Source organism: Protopterus annectens, chromosome 15.part0, assembly GCF_019279795.1.
Source record: "Protopterus annectens isolate FY-2018-M chromosome 15.part0, PAN1.0, whole genome shotgun sequence".
NCBI lineage: Eukaryota > Metazoa > Chordata > Ceratodontiformes > Protopteridae > Protopterus > Protopterus annectens.
This window is the reverse complement of record NC_056749.1, coordinates 97,278,646-97,292,074: the sequence shown is the minus strand read 5'-3', so window position 1 is coordinate 97,292,074 and position 13,429 is coordinate 97,278,646.

The window sequence follows — 13,429 nt, the reverse complement described above, 5'->3', positions numbered from 1 at the left end:
AAGGAAGTCCCTAAGCAAAGAAAGTGCAAAAGGAGGCACTTGAACTCTCCTCAAGAGTCCGTCACTGAGGATGCTGTTTTTGACGAAGTAGAGGGGTCCTCAAAATCACTACCCAATGACATCTCATTTGGAGACATTCTTGAGATCATTGAACAGAAGGGTGGCTGTTCTTCCCAAGATCCTTCTCTGCAAGAATCAGTATTTCTGGAGGCCATTGGAGCTAGCCTGTCTACCTTCTAGGTTACTCTGCCTGCTGAAAACCTCATTGATTTGGTCCCTAGGTGGGCATGGAAGGAACTTAATTCAGTTGAGCCAGTTTCCAAATACCAGAATGGATTCTGCCTCCACCAGTAGGAAGGGAATTTGGGGGTAAAGGGGTGCCAGTACATACCATGGTCATAGTGGCAGCTACAAAAAGGAACTTGCTGAACAGAGTTCCACTGCCCATCCTCCTAAGAGAGAGTCTAGGGTGACTGACCAATTTTAGAAGTGTGTTTATGCTTCAGTGACCTTTGGACTCAGATCACTGAACTATCCTGGCATATTGTACAAGACTTCAAAGAAACTTGTTTAATGAGCTATCAAAATCTCTTTCTGGAACTGACACAGCTGAGGCTCAATCTTCAATAGCCTCTCAGTTGACTGCCATACAGGCTATATCTAATTCATCCATGAGGCTAATTTTGCGCACTGCAGAAGGTGCCTCAAGGGCAATGGGTTCAGGTATTTCCATCAAGACACATGCTTGGAGGCTCCTGTGTGATTCTGCGGAGCCCTTCAAGTCATCATTCATCAATGCTCCTTTTGACAGCAGTTTTTTGGCTCCACAGTGAAGGACACATTCTCCAGGTGTGAGAAAGATGTAAAGTCCCTGTCTATAGTGGGCATGTATTTTTCGACCTCTCAAAGACCCTTCTCCAGGAATCAATGGGGAGGTAAAAAATGTGGTTCAAAAAGTCCTAGGGTCCTTCCCAGACACATGTGGAGATAGTTCCAGAGGCAGAGTGGGGAGCTACAATTATTGGTGATGCCCCCATGGTAGAGGAGGCCAACAAAACTAGGGGTGTAGAGATTCTTTTTCCAACAGACCTTTTCAGTGCTCCTGAAAAGAGGCCAGATTGCACACATCTGAAGGCAGTTGGGGGTTGCTTATCCCTAAACCAGAGGGCCTGGCTACATATAACAAAAGGTATTTGGGTGCAGAGGATTATTTTCAGAGGTTATATGATTCCCTTTTCCCTACCGCCTCCATTTGTAAGAAAATTTCCCAATGTTCCACCCAATCAGAGGAAAGCAGCAGCACTAGAAATTCAAAAGCTGCTAAGAAAAAAGTGTAATTCAAGAGGTCCCACCAGACCAAACAGAATCCGGAACTTACTCCAGATTCCTTTTAGTGCAAGAGAACACAGGGGACTGGAGACCAATTTTGGATCTCAGTGTATTGAACAAGTCAGTTCAACACACAAAGTTCTGAATGGTCATAGTTCAGTCCACTCTGCCCTTTCTAGGCAAGAATGACTGGATGTGCTCGACAGACCTTCAGGATGCATACTATCACATAAAAATATCACCAAAAAATGACAATGACAAACTAAATCAAACAAAAAACAGCAGGGAAGTGAGCGTATTCTTTTCTATTCTTTAATGAGGTGAAGCGCTTTTCATTTACTAAATTGTAAACTTGATCAGACCAAAATGCAGTTAAACACAAATGACTTAAATAATCTTATACAGCTACCACCCCCCACACACACATTACACAAAAAAGGAAATGATGTCATAATTCACCTTAAAACATTCCTATTAAAATTCTAAATAAATAGTACTATCTACATTAACCTTGAGAACATTTCCACCAAAAAGATATGTATATCTAAAATATATGTGCATAAAATTGCAATAAAACATATACAAATTAGTTTAGAAAGAAAGCTTGCTTAAAATAAATGAATCTTCTAAAGCAGCATATTTCCTATAAAAGAAATATATGTATACATTTTGCCTATGTATGATTAAACACATTAAATAATTGCACCTGAATCAATATTTATTAAAACAGAGTTTATGTTCATGAGCAGCTATCAACCTACCTAAGCAATGCTTTTAATTTCAATAAACTATTATTTGCACAGTAATCATTGAGTCCTGGCCAAACATATGCATGCAATAAAAGCTGCCATATTAATTCAGTCTTTTCTAAATGTAGCAACCATGGGCCTCCCCTAGGTTGCTCCTTGACTTGCTGAATACCACAAAACTCGAAATTATGCTCTCTGTACATGTGTGCATGTTTGGCAAGTGTATTTGTTAAATTACACATTTTGTTAGCATATAAACATTCATATACCCTTTCTTTAAGAGATCTTGTTGGCTTTTCTATGTAATAATCTGGACATTGTCTACACTTAGCCATGTATACTACCCCCTTGGAGTTACAATTCAGTTTATGATGGATGAAATATCTTCTGCCATTGATTTCGACATACTGACCCGGATACATAAACTTGCAAAAATTACACACCCCACATTTTTTCATGCCTTCTCCTGATGCTTTTGTCATGTTATGGCATGTCTCAATAAGATTTTTTATATTTCTACCTCTCCTTGCTATCATCCTAATCCCCTCCTGAAATTTGTTACAAATAGCAGCCTCATCATCCAACAACCTCCAATTCTTTAACATTATTGCCTTGATTTCATAAAAATGTACACTGAATGTTGTAATAAGAGCAGTTGCATAATCTATTTCTATATTGGGACGATTTCTCTGAATATCTGATGGGCAGCCTCCTTGATTAAGGATGGGGATGAAATGACCATTATTCCTTTTTAGTTTAACTTCCTCAAAAAGTTCATTCAATAACACTTTCGGGTAACAAACATATCCATAAAGTTCCTGTGGGTAACAAACATATCCATAAAGTTCCTGCGGGTAACAAACATATCCATAAAGTTCCTGCGGGTAACACTCATACCCATAAAGTTCCTGCGGGTAACATACATATCCATAAAGTTACTGCGGGTAACAAACATATCCATAAAGTTCCTGCGGGTAACAAACATATCCATAAAGTTCCTGCGGGTAACAAACATATCCATAAAGTTCCTACACTCCAACAAAAAATCATCATCCAAACTCACCATCCTAGCGGCCCGAACCAATCGCCCTTTAAGAACCGCTCTTTTGTTAGATACCGGATGGGAACTGGTGAAATGGAGGAAAGAATTCGAATAGGTGAGTTTTCTGTGTATCAATCAAAAAATCAATTATTTGGATGATGATCTCAGCAAGTACAGAAATAACAGGAGATTTGTTGCTAAAATACACAGAAAACCCACTTTTGTCTCTCCCCTAAACATCAAGTGCAACATCGTTTTTGCCCTAATCCCATCACTGGGGGAATCACTGAGGAATGCTCTACTCCATGATTGACCCTCCTGGTCTTCTGTATGTTTATCCTCCATCATCATCATCTTTCGGCTGTTCCTGTTAGGGGTCACCACAGCAGATCATCTGTTTCCATTTCTTCCTGTCCTCTGCATCTTGCTCTGTCACACCAACCACCTGCATGTCCTCTCTCACCACATCCATAAACCTTATCGTAGGCCTTCCTCTTTTCCTGTTACCTGGCAGCTTCATCCTTAGCATCTTTTTCCCAATATACTCTGCATCCCTCCTCAGCACATGTCCATACCAACGTAATCTTGCCTCTCTGGCTTTGTCTCCAAACCTTCCAACCTGGGCTGACCCTCTAATATACTTATTCCTAATCCTGTCCACCCTTGTCACACCCAGTACAAATCTTAACATCTTTAACTCTGCCACATCCAGCTCTAACTCCTGCCTTTTTGTCAGTGCCACTGTCTCCAACCCATATAACATAGCTGGTCTCACTACCCAGTTGAAGACCTTCCCTTTCACTCTTACTAGTACTCGTTTGTCACAAATCACTCCTTACACTCTTCTCCACCCACTCCATCCTGCCTGTACTCTCTTCTTCACCTCTCTTCTACACTCACCGTTACTCTGAACTACTGATCTGAAGTATTTAAACTCATCCACCTTCGTCACCTCTACTCCCTGCATCCTCACCATTCCTCTATCCTCCCTCTCATTCACACACATATATTCTGTCTTAGTCCTGCTGACCTTCATTCCTCTTCTCTCTAGAGCATATCTCCATCTCTCCAGGGTCTCCTCCACCTGTTCCCTACTCTCACTACTGATCACAATGTCGTCTGCAAACATCATAGTCCACAGGAACTCCTGTCTGAACTCATCTGTCAACCTGTCCATCACCATTGCAAATAAGAAAGGGCTCAGAGCTGATCCTTGATGTAATCCCACCTCCACCTTAAACACATCTGTCACTCCCACCGCAGACCTCACTGCTGTCACACTACCCTCATACATATCCTGTACCACTCTTACATACTTCTCTGACACTCCCAACTTCCTCATACAATATCACAACTCCTCTCTAGGCACCCTGTATGTTTAACCTCCAAACCCCCTAATTCCCAAATTCCTGCAGAAAGCAGCCAGGTTGAAGATCAAAGTCATCCTCATTCTGCCTTTCTGACATCAACAGATTTGGTGTCCCTTCCTTTGGCCTCACCTACAGTATCCACCTTGGAGTCTGGATCCAACTCCAGACCTTCTGTCCCACCCAGCAGGTATGGTTCACCTGGATATCTCAAGCCTCAAGCTAACAGCATGGTTTCAATAGCCATACATTTATCTTGCATAAACCTTCTACTAGGAAACTCTACAGGAGTAAATGGAAAAGGTTTGTTTGTTGAGCAGAGCAAATTAAATTAACCCCTTCTCCGCTCCAGTTCAATATGTTCTGGAATTTTTGGCTAGTCTATTTAATGGAGGTGCTAGCTCATCAACTGTAAAAATCCAACTGACAGCAATCTCTAACTTTCATGTTGGAGTTCAGAATTCTTCACTGGCTTCCTCTAAGCTGTGCAAAGCCTTTTTATGAGGCACTTTCCTGCTAAGACCCTCTTATAGAGACCCCACTCCACTATGGGATTTAAATCTGGTACAGCAAGCCTTAATTCATTCTTCCTTTAAATATGGATTGAAGTTTTGCCCAGAGTTAGTTGCACTTGAATAATTTCGGATGTATTATGTTGGGCAAGTAGCCTGGGGATGTGGTTATCCTTAATGAATATAGACACACCTCCACCCTTGGTGTTCCGGTCCTGGTTAGATGGCCGAAAGGTATGGTATGAGTTATATCCTGGTAGTGCAGGGGTGCTCTCTGGAGCCTTGAAGCAGGTTTCAGTTACTGCACAGATATCGATGTTCTCCATTTTAGGGAGTGCCTTGAGTGTGTGCATTTTGAGGTTTAGACTTCTAGCGTTGAGTAGCATTACCCATAATTTTTGCTTGCCTGTATCTGTTAAGGTGGTGGGTTTGTCCTTTGAACCTTGCCTAAAAAAGGCACTATAAGGGTGGCAAGAGCCTTAGCCAGTATCTGGAATCCCTGGGGCAACAGGTGCAGGCCATCTCTGGCAAAGCATTGTGGCCTGTCGACCATGTCATCCCAGGCAGACAGATACTGGATCCCCTTAGAATGATCCCAGAAGCTTAGCCAGTTGTTGAAGTCAATCATTTTGTCCTTGTACTGCAGTATCATTCTGGGTGATGGTAGGATCCTACTCAGGGTTAGGGTCATACCTGCCTGGATTACAAGATCAGAGAGCTCCTCCATGTCTCTTTTCATGTAGTCCAGGGAGGTACATCTCAGGTCGTTCTCACCAACATGGACAATGACTGAGTCATATTTGTACTTGTTGTGGAGTGACCTGAGTGCATGGGTTATGTGGCAGATCCTGGCTCCCAACAGGCAGCTAACAGTAACCTTCTCCTTGTCTATTCTGGTGAGTGAAACATCCATGTGCCTGACTATAGAATCACCTATGACTAATGTGTTAGGTACGTTGTTTTGCCTTATGGGCTGTGGTTGAGTGGCACACTGAATCTGTGTGTTATGTGTCTTTTGGGTTGTGATGAGGGGTGGAGGTTGCTTGCATTTCTGCTTTGGAGGTCTCTGTTGCTTGGGCAGATTCTTACTGAGAGCCTCTGAGAATGTTTTTGTATATCTATGTGTGGGTTTTGGTGGTGTAGGTATAGTGGGGCTATGTGATGAGTGTGGTGTGGAGCAAGTGTTTACCTTCTCCTCCTGACTGATAAGTTCAGTCTTTATAATAGTTGTCCTGTCAAGCAGTCACCAAGATCTGAGGGATGTCAGGGATTAGTCCATTATGGGTAGGGAAGGAGACTGAGAGTTTTCTGGTGGCCACAAGCTACTGTAATGGCGGAGTCAGTTCTAAGGATCAGATCCGAACCCATTAGTTGAGGAATTAGTTGACTCTATAGTCAGGCACACTGATGTTCCACTCACCAGGCTAAACAAGGACAAAGTTGCTGTCAGCTGCCTGTCAGATGCCAGGATCCGCCACATAATGCATGCGCTCAGGTCACTCCACAACAAGTACAAATATGACTCTGTCATTGTCGATGTTGGTGTGAATGACCTGAAACGTACCTCCCTGGACTACATAAAAAGGGACATGGAGGAGCTGTCCGATCTTGTAGCCTAGGCAGGTATGTCCCTAGCCCTGAGTAGCATCCTGCAATCACCCAGAATGATACCACAGTACAAGAACAAAATGATTGACTTCAACAATTGGCTAAGCTTCTGGTTTCATTCTAAGCGATTCAGTATCTGTATGCCTGGGATGACATGATCGATAAACCATGATGCTTTGCCACAGATGTCCTGCACCTGTCTCCCCTGGGATTCTGGATACTGGCTAAGGCTCTAGCCACCCCTATAGTGCCTTTTTTAGGCAAGGTTCAAATGACAAATTCACCACCATAACAGGTACAAGCAAGCAGAATCAGAGGGTATTGCTCCTCAATGTTAGAAGTCTAAACCTCAAAATGCACTCACTCGAGGCACTCCTTAAAATGGAGAACATTGGAATCTGTGCAGTGACAGAGACCTGGTTCAAGGCTCCAGAGAGTACCCCTGCATTACCAGGCTATAATTCATACCATACCTTTTGGCCAACTAACCTGGACCGAAACACTAAAGGTGGAGGCGTGTCCGTATTCATTAATAATATCCACACCTCCAGGCTAGTTGCTCAGCATAATGCATGCAAGATTATCCAAGTGCAACTAACTCTGGGCAAGACCGCAATCCAAATAATAGCTTGCTACAGATCCCCACCATGCCCCAGGATTCCCACTCCTCATTTCTTGATATACTGGAAAATATTAGAGTACAACCTAACGGGTCTGTATTATATCCTCGAACGCTTAAAAAAGCGAATGCTGATTGATCGAACTTATTTTCGTGAAACTGCAAAATATCGAAGCAGCAGAAACTCAATTTTTTTCCTAGGGAAAGAATTTGGTTGTTCGTTTCTGTTGCTTTGGTATTTTCAGTGTTATGGTGGAAAGTTACCGGTCGGATTCAGGTAAGTGTGCAATTGTGTGGATGTGAGTGTTAGGGTGATTTAGGTGAGTTAGGGTTAGGGCTCAGGTTAGGTGTGTGTGCGATTGAGTGGGCATGAGGGTTAGGGTGGATTTAAGTGAGTTAGGTTTAGGGAGCGGGTGAGGTGAGTGTGCAATAGTGACGGACCTTAGGGTTAGGGTTTGGGTTAAGTTAAGTGGGTAGTTAGTGGTGTGTGCATAGTTTAGTGTAGGGTTAGGTATCAGATTTTAGGTGTATGTGTGTAGATTTCTGTTTGTTTGGTGTGCTTGTGTTGCGTGTATGTGTTTTGGATCAGCGATTTTTTTCCCTGGGAAAAAATTGCTGATCTGACAGTTCGAGATTGTAAGCTTTCACTTAAATTTGGTCGATCAATCAGCGTTCACTTTTTTAAGCATTCAATGATATAATATAGACCCAACCTAATACCCTAATAATGGGTGAATTCAACTACCCCACCATTAACTGGGAAAACTACTCATGTATCAACTCTTGTGCTCAACGTTTTCTGGAATTTATAAATTCCAATGCCTTGGATCAATTTATCCACACCCCCACCAGGGGCAGCAATATCCTAAACCTGGTTATTACCAACATGGGCAACTGGTGCTTCACACCAGAGGTCAATTCCTCGTTGGTCAGATCTGACCACAAGCTAATCATCTTAGACATCCACATTCCTCCCCCACCCTCCATTAGGGAAACAACCATAAAACATTTCTCCAAAGCCAGCTTCACACTTCTTAAGACAGAAGTGGCAAACTTCACGACACCCATGCTGATGGACAACAGAGGTATGACTGCTGAAACCTACACAAATGCACTTAATAAGCACTTACACAAGTGCATGGATTGTGCAATCCCTAACAGAACCAAGATGCTATCCTCCAAAAAAAGGAAGCCAATCTGGTGGTCCCCTGCCATAAACAAACTCTACAACAGAAGAGAGAAACTGTTGCAAAAAAAGAGTAAAATTCCATGATTGGAGGAACTCCCTGGTCAGCCTCAGTAAGAAGCTGAGATCCCTCATAAAATCCTCCAAAGCTTGTTACGAAAACAAAATTGCCACTGACTCTAAAGACAACCACAAAGCATTCTATAGCTATGTCAAGAATCTCAATGGCAACACTCAGATCTGCTCTGAGTTACAGCACAATGGCACTAAATATACAGAGCCAACTGATATTGCCAACATCCTGGCAGATAGGTTCGGTGCTAACTTTACCCCCTCTCACCCCCTAAAGGGACCATCTCTATACCGGAAGAATGAAAAGTTCATGTAATCATGGCTGCACAGGTAAAAAACACACTCTCCAAAGCCAAGAACACAGCATCCATGGGACCTGACAACATCCCAGGCTGCGTTCTACATGAACTACAGAATGAACTGGCACTCCACCTAAGTACCATGTTCAATCATAGCCTCACCTCAGGCTATGTGCCCACTGAATGCTGCATAGTGATGGTTATCCCACTCCACAAAGGGGGAGCCACCACGGATCCCAGAAACTACCGCCCCATTAGCCTGACGAGCCTGGTCTGCAAGGCTATGGAATGTATTATCATGGAACTTATAAACATTGACATTGGTAATCTCCAAACTCAGGACCCCACCCAGTTCAGGTTTGTAAAAGGCAGATCATGTCTCCTAAACCTGACAGACTTCTTTGAAGTGGTCACCAAAGCCGTAGATGAGGGTAAGGTGGTTCACACAGCCAATCTAGATCTTGCCAAGGCTTTCAACACAATCTCCCACTTTGGAATTATAGATAAACTCACTAAACTAGGTATAAATCCCTATGTCACAAGATGGGTTGCCAACTGGCTCACTGACAGAACCCACACTGTGAAAGTAGCAGACTCCAAATCCAACTTCAGACCAGTGACGTGGAGTACCACAGGGTTCAGTCCTGGGTCCTCTCCTGTTTGGTATCTACTTCTCTGAAGTACAATCTAACACAGAAGGTCTTTGGCTAATGAAGTTCGCAGATGACTGCAAACTAGGAGCCATAATCAAAACTCCAAAAGATGTGGGCATCCTACAAAAGGGCCTCGCTGAGACAGATGCCTGGTTGTCAAAGCCATGACCTCAAGCTCAGTGCCAAAAAGTGCATTGTCATCCCTTTTGGTAAAAATTCTGTACCCATGAACTATCACATAGTCGAGAGTCTACCTAACACCAAAAGTATGATAAGAGACCTTGGGACACAGGTGGACGGTAGTCTCTCCTTTGATAAACACATCACCACAGTAGTCAGAAAATCCTTCTACGGGGCACACCTCATCACAAAATGTTTCTCATCCAGGAAAAAAAGAGGTTATTGTTCCCCTCTACTCATCACTCATTAGACCCATTATAGAGTACAATTCCCCGTTTGGTATGTACTTCACAAGACATCTACAACAACTGGAAAGGATGCAGAAATACCTCACAAAGAGGATTACTGGCCTGAAACAGATGCCCTATGCAGACTGTCTCAAAAAACTGCAGCTTTACTCCATCACATATCGCCTACTCAGAGGCGATCTCTGCCTAACACACAAAGCTATGTCAAACCCATAACTTTTGGACATGCTCCACTTAAAGAAATCCCACTCCCTCCGAGCTACATGCTCTAAGGACCTAAACCTTGTCACCACAATAAACAGAACATTCTGGAGGGATAGATTCCTGTCCCAGAGACTTCCCTTACTCTGGAATAAACTACCTATCTATATCAAACAAAGCTCCTCATTAGCATTCTTCAAGAAAAATCTTGATGATTGGATGGGAGATAGGAAATTCACCCCGGGGATCACTTCTGTGGCTCTGCTCGACAGTGACATAGGAAAATAATTTTCTTGGGTGGCGAAAGCCAGGGTACCTTTGGGCTAGGCATACATAGGCCCCAGGGCCAATAGCCTAGTATCTACCTATGAACCTATGAACCTATGAACAATGAAAATGGATGACCCAGATGGACATTATGGTGAGTACAAAGCTTCTTTTTTAATTGTAGATGATATAATTGTAACACGATAAATACATAAAAGTGCATTTCATTGTTGTGGAATATTTGAGATAGTTCAAGTTTTTTTAATGATATAAAATAAATGAAGATGAAACAGAGGCTGTAGGGGCATTGTAAGATGTAGTATATAGATTAAACATGTATTAAAAAGTATTCTATTTTGGCAGCTAAGGATATATGAGAAAAGACTAAATAAAAGGTAATACAAAAACTGAGTAGCCAGAAAATCCTGACCATGGATATGGATAGTAAAAAGTACAAACAGCAAAAATATGTCTAGTCCAGTAATGGCAAACCTTTTGGGTTCGACGTGTCAAAAATCCAGAAAATGCCAACTTGACTCAGCTTGCATGTCACTCCCCCAAACAAACAAACAAATAAATCAATAAAGACAAATAAATAAAACAGCATGGCTCTCAATACATCAGGATTAAATCTCAACAGAATCAGGGACAAATCTAGACATAAGAGACAGGACAGCTTTTTAAACTACTAGTACTATTAACTTGAGACACTGACAGAAAAAATGAATGTAAAATTAGTCTACAAATCTAATTATTGTCATTATTAAGTGTAAAACGTTTACAGTTTTAGGAGAGATTAAGAGGGACAGTTGAGAGGAATGTAAGAGCACACTCCTAGAAATGCTGACTACTTGCCCTTGCAGAAATGTAATCATGAAGAGAGAATGTCAGCACTGCCCTTTGCAGACTCTGTCGAGAGAATATACCAAAACAGTCTTCAAGGTTAATAACTTCCTTACCTCTGCAGCATTGTTGTTGAACTGGCTCCTGGCACAAAATAATTCAATGCACTCCACACAAGCAGCATATGCAAAAGCAGTTTTCTTGTTAACTTGGGTGATGGTGAATGCTGGTGTGTCACCCAAAATGTTGTGGCGTGTCATCTTTGACACATGTGTCATAGGTTCACCATCACTTGTCTAGTCTCTATGGTATTATATACAAGTCAGACATATTTTTATCAGCCAGATGAGAATTTGTGAACCAAAATTAATAAAAAATTGAAATATTTTGTTTGTTAGGGAAAGAGGTTGATATTTAAATGGGATAAATTGTCTTTCCCCATTTAACAAGGTGGCTTAAGATTACCAGATTTGAAGGGATACTTGTGAGCTACACAGTTAATGCTCATATTCATAATTTTATGATTACAAATCAAATTAAAAAAAAAAAGTGATGTTGAAATGCATGTAATTCACAAAATAAGGGGAGAGTAGGATTTTGGATGCAGGCTCTTAAGGAGAGTAATTGCAACCATACAGAATATTATATTTATGAAGTAGCAGAAAGTATTTTAAGAACTAAGCCAACACTGGAATGGAGAAAAGAGATTTTAATAAAAGGGATGACTGCAAGTAAGGGCACAGAAGATAGGCAAGAGGAGTCTAAAATTTATTGGAAAAAATAAGAAAAAGGAGTCAATGTAGTGGGAGCAAAGAGAGATTCATGTTGACTTACTAAAGGTAGATATAGGAAGTGGAAAACATTTTGTTCACTGAAACAACTTCGGCAGACATTGGAGGAAACCAGCATTTCCTTTGTGTGTGTGTGTGTGTGTGTGTGTGTGTGTGTGTGTGTGTGTGGGGTCATCTCTTACCCTCAAGACTTACATATGAATATATATGTGTGCGTGTGTGTGTGTGTGTGTGTGTGTGTGTGTGTGTGTGTGTGTGTGTGTGTGTGTGTGTGTGTGTATGTATATATATATATATATATATATATATATAATCCCAAAATATCAGTTTTTTGAAATGTAATAACCGAAAACACAAAATAATCAAACGCAATGCGCAAGAGTTAAAAAAAATCGAAGATCGAATATGTTGAATTAGCACTTCTGCTGGTGCGGTGTGTGAATGGATGGGTGGAAGTTAGATAACTATGTATGTGTAAGTGTGTTGGTTAGGGACTTTAGTGTGTGTAAGTGTGTGTTGTGACTGTGATGTGTGTGTGTGTGTGTGTGTGTGTGTGTGTGTGTGTGTGTGTGTGTGTGTGTGTGTGTGTGTGAGGGACTGTAAAATGTGTGGGTGTGAGTTTCCTTTGTGTGTCTGTTTGTGTGATCTCAGAGTTAGAATATTTAAGTGGGTGGTGGGGGGTGCAGGGGTGCTTGCCCCCCTGCTTATCTGTCAGATATAGAAGCTGGCACTAGCTTATCCTTCCCTTTATCGTTTCAAGGACTGAAACAAAAGGCTTGGCATCCCCAGTATCAAGGGAAGAAACGCAAACAATCGAACGAGTTACCAGAGAGTTACAAGAAACCACACAGGACAGATCTAATGAACTGGTAATTAACCTATCCTGTCATATGTTATCTGAAGCTGAAAACAGTGTGTTAAAAAAAGGTTTATCGTTTGTACCCTCGCAAGGTATGGACATCAGTAACTTAATTGTGGAGCTTAAGAGTTTCACGAGAGGGTTAGCATTAGATTTACATTTTAAGAATGATAGTATTGCTCGAACACCTTTAACTTTTGGTTATAGGAAACCATCCACATTTACACCTGAGTTGCACCCAATCATTGACACCTTTGAGAAAGCTTGTATGAATGACTTTTTTGCTTTATATAGACAACAAGATTTTAAGTCTGAATTCCATAATTTAACTTTTAAAGAAACATCAGCGTTGAAGTCGTTGCAAGGCAATGAGTCTATAGTGATCCGCCCAGCGGACAAAGGGGGAGCGATAGTGTTACTTGACAGTTTGTCTTATAAAAATCAGATGCTAGATATGTTATCAGATGTTGATACATACAGAGTTACACATTTATTTGAATTGAATAAGGTGATTAGGGGTGTGCATGCTGAGTTATATGATATGCTGTTATGCAATGTCATAGACAATGATTTGTATAAGTATTGTTTGATAGAGAAACCTTTA